The sequence below is a fragment of the Narcine bancroftii genome, chromosome 9 (genome assembly GCF_036971445.1).
Source record: "Narcine bancroftii isolate sNarBan1 chromosome 9, sNarBan1.hap1, whole genome shotgun sequence".
Lineage (NCBI taxonomy): Eukaryota > Metazoa > Chordata > Chondrichthyes > Torpediniformes > Narcinidae > Narcine > Narcine bancroftii.
The window spans coordinates 39,211,687-39,219,386 of NC_091477.1; the positions used below are offsets into that span (position 1 = coordinate 39,211,687).

Consider the following 7,700-nt stretch of genomic DNA (forward strand, 5'->3'; position numbering starts at 1 on the left):
TATTTCCATTTGTGACACTTCCCTCTCTAGATTTATTTTTTGTTGCCTTCATCAGGAGTGGCTAGTGATCAATATCCACTGTCCACAGGCTTCCTCTTGACTATCTTAAGTAGTCTTTTTCTTAAACTACTTCCTATACATGCTCCATTCCTTTTTCCCAGTTCCCGTCTGACCCTATTGAATTTGCTCTGACAGCAGGTACCTGTGAGTGATTTCCCTGATACTGTGGTTGAGAGCACTTGTCTATTTCTTGGATTTCTGCTCTTGCTCCCTTTCTTCCTCGCTAGAGCAAGGATAATTTCCTGGGTTCTCGCCTTTTGATCCATAAAGTTGAACATTCATTTGATCAACCTTGGCAGTTTCCAACACCACATACATTGTTGCTTCCCCACCCCACCATTCAACATTGAAGGAAGTGTTCATCTCTATTTCCTGATCTACTCTTCTACTACTGATCATTCTTGGTTTCATGATCCTGTACTTTCACATGTACCTAAAGGAGATGGTCCACCTACTCTTTCACTTCGACCCATTCCACCATCCAGTATCTCAACTTGCTTCTCATAAAGCAGTGGATCAATTCCAACCTTGTCTAATGTACTTGCTCTTCAGTGTGATTTTTCTTTTTTTGAAAAAGTAAAACCAGATTTGGAGACTGCTTTACCGAATACCTCTTATGCATTGCCCCTATAACTTGTTGCCCCCTTAAAACTGGGACACAAGAGTCGAAAGGGTTAATTCACCTACTTAAATATATTTATTGAGGTCACCTCCACTGCTTCAATGGGCAGCAAATTCCATAGATTCACCACCCTCTGGGGGAAAATCAATTCCTCCTCATCTACCCTATAGCTACTTTCCTGAATCTTGAGGCTATGTCCCGAGTTCTAATCTTTCCCACCAATGGGAACAACTTGCCTTTCTTTTCTATGCCTTTCATAATTTTCTATAAGATCCCCTCTCAATCTTCTGCCAGTGAGTACACTCCCAGAAGATTCAATCTCTTAGGCTAACTCACTCATCTCTGGAATCAACCTGGTGAACATCCTCAGCACTGCTTCCAAAGCTAGTACATCCTTCCTCAAGTAGGGAGACCAGAAGTGTATGTGGTACTCCTGATGCGGCCTCACCAGTACCTTGTACAGTTGCAGCCCCCTGCTCAATCTCTCTAGCAATGAAGGCCAACATTCTATTTGCTTTCTTGATAGCTGCTGCAACTGCAAACCAACCTTTTGCTATTCACGCACAAGTATTCCCAAGTCCTTCTGCACGGCAGCATGCTGCAATTGCTTTCCATTTACGTAATAACCTGATCTTCTATTTTTTTCCTTTCCAAAGTCAATAACCTTGTAATTACCAACATTATACTCCATCCGCCAGACCCTTGTCCATTCACTTAACGTATTTGTATCTCTCTGCCGACTCCATATCCTCTGCACAATTTGCTTTTCCATTCAATTTCGTGTCATTAGCAAACTTAGATACACAATGTTCTGTCCACTCTTTCAGATCATTAATGTATAATATGAATATTTTTCAGATCTCCTCAAAACCTCCTCCCCATCCTCTTAATCCCTGGCTTTAGATACTGTACTTCTGCAACAGGAAGAAATTTTTCACTAGTTAATCTACTAACTAGATGGCTCTATACATATTTGATTTCAGATTTATTGTCAGAGAACATGCATGACATCACATACAACTCTCAGATTCTTTTCTCTGTGGGCCAGGCAGAATTACCACTTGAGTACAAAAAAATATACACAACGTGCACATGAACTAATAAATGTAAACAATTGTGCAATGCAGAGAGGAGAAAAAATACAAAGTGCACAAGAGTCCATAAATGAGTCCCTGATTGAGTTTGTTTTTTAAATTAAATTTAAAAAAAACCATAATATCGATTATAATAAATTAATTTACAGAAAATATACAAATAAACTCCCCCCAACCTCCCTCTCCCTCCCCACTAATACCTACCCTCCTCCCCTATATCTACCCACTAAAAGAAAAGGAAGGAGACCATCATATTCAACTATTCAGCTGTGAAAACCAAGACACCACATCAGAACAGATTAAGAGATCAAACCAAGAATTTTTAAATATGGCCTCCATACTTTTACAAAAAATATTTATCCCTCAAAATACATTATTGGTTCAAGAGGGATACAAGATTTCATTTCAGTATGACATCTTTCCATTCCTAAAAATGTTTGATTTCCAAGTAATTGCCAAACATTTCTTGGATACAGCCAAAACTAAATGTAAAAATTCATTCTGATACATAGTCAATCTTAATCTTTAAACAATCATCTTAATGTCTCCGAATAAAAACATCGGATCAACGGAAGTTCAACTTTTAATACTTTTTCCAAAAATAATTTAATTTGCATCCAAAAGGTCTTAATTTAAGAACAAGTCCAAGTTGAATGGGGAAAAAAAATGTACCTATCACTTCACCACATCTAAAACACAAATCTGAAGAAATTAAATTAAATCTCTTCAACTTTTGAGGAGTTAAATATAATAGATGTAAAAAATTAGATTGTACTAATCTATATCTTACATTTTAATCTTAGTCATATTGTCATAAATTTCTCCATTTTCATCTATCTTTTCATTCAAATCAGTTTTCCATTTTAATCTTGATTTATGAATATTTAGTTTAGACATTTTATTTTGTAATAACTTATAAATTTTGGAAATAAATTTATTTGTTTCTCCTTTAGTAATTAATAACTCCAAAACAGATTATATAGGTAATTTTAAACTATGACCTAACTTTTCCATTAAAAAAGCTTTTACCTGATAATAACAAAAAAGTATCATTAGGAACCACAATTTTTTTTCCCTCATTCAATTAAAAGATCCAAATTTCAACTTTAAAACAAATCCCCAGTTGATGCCATAACTTCAAAAACTAATTATTGACAGTAAAAGGACAAAGCTTATTTTGATATAAAGGCATTTTTCGATTGAAATCTTAGCTTTTCCACCTATTTCATAATCAATTTTATTCCATATTTCAAATAAATGCTTCAATATTGGTGGATCTCTACCAGTTAATAATTTTGAGTTCCAGTTATAAATAAATTCTTGCATACACTTCTCATCAATTTTAGCTAACTCTATATTTGCCCAAACTGAGGATTTATTTAAGTTGAACATTCCACTAATAAATTTCAATTGCTCAGGTTTATAATAATTTTGAAAATGTGGAAGTTGTAAACCACCCTATTCAAATTTCCAAGTTAATTTCTCCAAGGATACCCTAACCATTTTCCCTTTCCATAAATTTTTTTAACAATTGAATTAAGATCTTTTTATAAAAAAAAATTGAGGTATTAGACAAGGAATAGACTGAATAAGATATTGAATCCTTGGGAAAAATATTCATGTTAATACAGGTAAATCATTCCACCTACTTATATCATCTTTAATTTTATTAAATAACAGTAAATAATTTAACTTGTATAAAGTATCTAAATTTGTCAATTTTAATACCTAAATATTTAATTGGATTTTGTGTCCATTTCAATTGAGCAATTTGTTTACATCAATTATAATCTCCTTCAAATAATGGCATAACTTCACTTTTATCCCAATATTTCTCCATAATCTTGTAATTTCTTATATTAAGAAAATAAAGAATTTTCAGGATCTGTTATAAATCAATGCATCAGCAAACATACTAATCTTGCTTTCCTCTTTATCAACTTTAATTCCTTTAATACTAACATCTTGACTTATTAATTGTGCTAATAGTTCAATTGCCAAAACAAATAATACAGGAGATAAAGGACAACCTTGTTTTGCTGATCTACTTAATGAAAAAGAAGAAATTTGTCCATTATTAACCACTCTAGCGAAAGGATTTCTATATAAAGTCTTAATTCAATTAATAAATATTGACCCAAAATGAAATTTTTCCAAAACCTTAAATAAATAATTCCATTCTAATCTATCAAAAACCTTTTTGGCATCTAATGATAAAATTAAAAATAAATCTCTTCTTGAGAGAAATGAATTGAACTAATTAATTTAGCAATATTATCAGCATAATATCTTTTTCTATCAAACCCCAAATGATTTAAATGAACCAATTCAGGTAAATATACATTCAATCTATTAGCCAAAATTTTAGCTCCAATCTTGTAATCAACATTTAATAATGATATAGGTCCGTAAGACTCTAGTTTTAACAAGTATTTGTCTTTCTTGGGCATTACTGTTATTATAGCATTTGAAAAGGATTCTGGTAATGAGCAAGTTTTAGTTGCTTGTTTTAATATATTCATTAATACATTATTACATTTTTAATAAAATTCACATGTAAAACTATATTCACCTGGAGATTTGCCATTTTGCCTTAATAACATTCAACTTAAATGGAGAATCTAAATCTTTACGAGCTTGACAATTTAAAGATGAAAGTTGAAGCTTCTGTAAAAATGCATTAAATTTTCCCTTCATCTACTGACTGAGATGTATACAACTTAGTATAATACTTTTAAAATAATCATTTATATCTTGCTATTTGTAAGTAACTTTTTAAATTCTTTTTAACAGCATTAATACTTGTTACTTGTTCCTTTTTCAATTGCCAAGCTAATATCTTGTATGCTCTTTCTCCTACTTCATAATATTTCTGTTTAGTTCTATCAATTAATTTCTCCATTCTATATGTCTGTATCGAATTATAATGCATTTTTTATTTAATTCCAATCTTTTTTCTCAGATATATCTTTTTTTCAAATTTCTTCCAAAATTGCTATTTCCTTCTCTAATTTATCTACCTCTTTAAGATAATTTTTCTTAATTTTAGCTGAATAATGTTTCACCTCTTAAATAGGCTTTTAATGCATCACATAAAACAAATTTATTATCAACTGAATTAGTATTTATATCTAAATTTATTTGTATTTGATTCCTCATAAATTCACAAAATTCTACATTTTTTAAATAATGAAGAGTTAAATCATCTATAAATTGAATCAATTTTATCAGAACTTAAACATGACATCAATAATGGTGAATGATCTGATGCAATTCTAAGTTTATATTGTGCATATTCAATTCCTCCTTGTAAATGAGCCAAAATTAAAAAGAAATCTATTCTAGAATAAGAATCAAACCAATATGAATAAAATGAATAATCTCTTTTCCTAGGATTCAATTTTCTCCAAATATCTACCAGATTCAAATCTTTAATTAACATCAAAATTCTTTTAGTAGTTTTTGTTCTTATTATAGACTTTTGAGATTTATCTAAACAACAATTAAAATCTCCACCAATTATTATTTCTATTTGTTTCTACCAATTTTTTTTTAAAGCATCTTGGATAAATTTCTCATCATCGGTATTAGGTGCATCATAAACATTCATGAAAGTCCAAGATTCTGAATAAATTTGACAATTTATTTTTAACCATAGTTTCTTTTTCCAAAGCCTCAAGTTCTTTTCTGCCTTTTCGTCAGTTCCATCTGATCTCCAACAGGTCTTCAACAATCTTTTATTTCTGTCATTTTCTCCATCATATCTCTTATTCCGATCTCAACATCTGAGAATTGGTTAATCAAATTCTCCTATTCTTGACCCAACTCCAGTTTTACATGGTTCTGCCTGTTGTGTCGCTATTTTTTTTTTGCACCGCTCCCTTTCAGACTTTCACCTGATGTTCCCGGTTGAATAGGAGCTTCTTCAGTCTTTGTTCTCGGCTGCCTTGGCTTCTTTGTACTAGCTTTATCCATTTTTGATGAAAATCTTGATTTTCAAGTTTTGACCTATTTAGTACTCTTCAAGGAGAGCTCAGCCAAAACACGTCTGTCAAAGTCTTTGCATGGCCATGCCCCTCTTGTGTTTCCAATTCTGACATTTTTTTCAATCTGAAATGGCTTCTTCCAACACTTGTGGGATCCATTTTTGGGAAAAAAAAAGGTTCACTTGATCTATTACAAAGAAATTGCCAAAATGCTACCAGTACTGAAGGGATTGAGTTAAAGACAGACTGTGGGCTTTTTCTTGGAACTCTGGAGCCTGAGGGTGTGAACTTATTGAGGCATTTGAAATAATGAGTGGTATCAACAAGAATAAACGGTCAGTCTTTTCCCCAGGGTAGGAGAGTCTAAAACCAGAAGGCATAAGGTGAGAGAGGAAAGATTTAAGAGACCACTTTATACACACAGAAAGTGAGGAACATCTGGAAAAGCTGCCAGAGGAAGTGATAGAGGCAAGTACATGGATAGGAAAGATTTCGGGGGAATATGGGACAAGCTCATGTAGGCAACTGACTCTTGTGAGAATAACTGAAAGTGGCTTTGATCATCAGTGACCCAATCTGCGAATAATCATTAAAACTTTACAAATACATTTCAAAAAACACTCTTGTTGGAAGAGGGTAAGAAATATGAAAAAAGTATAAAAGTTGTTTGATTTTGGTTTAGTTTGTCAGTTTAGCTTAGTTCAGCAATGACTGCATTATTAAGGAATTAATCATTAAGGAAGCTGCCAGCTAAGGATGTCCACATTTTCACTTGTGTTGTTCCAAAATTAAGCAATCCAAGTTCATTCATTTGGATCAGAGGGGAAGACTGGCCCATATGCAAAGTATTCCACCAAGGTCAACATTAAAAAAAAAATCACTGTGAAGGATCCAGACGCCTTTATATAGCACTGTTTATAGCTTGGTATATCCCAAAATGTTTTACAGTGAAATAAATTTTGAAGTGCAATTGATGTAATAAAAGGAAATAAGTTGATCACAGAAGTAAAAGTTTCAGGGTGATTCCTATTCTGAATAGCAACAGAATATTTTAAGAACAGTATTTATATGAAAATGAACTATTAATACAATAGTTTCCTGAATTGTTTGCCTGAAAATGAACTACTCTCAAACTGAACCTATGACTCAAGATAAATGTTCAACTAATGAAGCCAAAGTCAACAGGTATAGGAGAAAGAAGTGTCACGCATTCAAGTTGGAAAGTGATCATTGTTCCTGTTTTGATGAAATACAAGGTACCAGTGGTAAACTGGCAGGTAGAGTTGGTTGAGAAGAAGACCAATGCAATGCTGTCATTTATTTCAAGAGGAATAGAATATAAAAGCAGGGATGTGATGCTGAGTTTAATAGAGCACTGTTGAGACCTGGACTATTGTGAGCAGTTTTGAGCTCCTCATTTGAGAAAGGATGTGTTGAGTTGGAGAGGGTTCAAAGGAGGTTCACAAGGATGATTGTCAGAATGATAGGGTTATCGTGTGAGGAATGTTTGACAGCTCTTAGCTTGTGCTTGTTGGAATTTAGGAGAATGAGGGGGAGATCTCATTGCAGAGTAGATGTGGTATGGTTGTTTCCTATGGTAGGAGAGTCTTGGACAAGACACAATTTCAGGATGGAAGGGGGTCCACCGAGAACAGATGTGGAAGAATTTCTTTCATCAGAGGATGGTGAATCTGGAATGTTGCCAGAGGTGGTTGTGAAGGCTAAGTCATTGGGAGTATTTAAGGCAGAAATTGATAGATTTTTGATTAGCCAGGATATGAGAGGTCATGGGGAGAAAGCTGGGCAGTGCAGCTGAGTAGGAAAATGGATCAGATCATGATTGAATGACAGGGCAGACTCTGGAATGAATAGCCTATTTGTGCTCCATATCTTGTAGATGAGGGCTAATGCTTTTTCCCTCCACATAATTGCATCTAC

General features: G+C 33.2%; 1 protein-coding gene across 1 annotated transcript in view; it reads left to right on the plus strand.

Moving 5' to 3' along the window:
• atp6v0e1 (ATPase H+ transporting V0 subunit e1) overlaps positions 1 to 7,700 on the plus strand; it is a 45,489-nt gene that overhangs the window by 29,532 nt on the left and 8,257 nt on the right. The window lies entirely within an intron of this gene.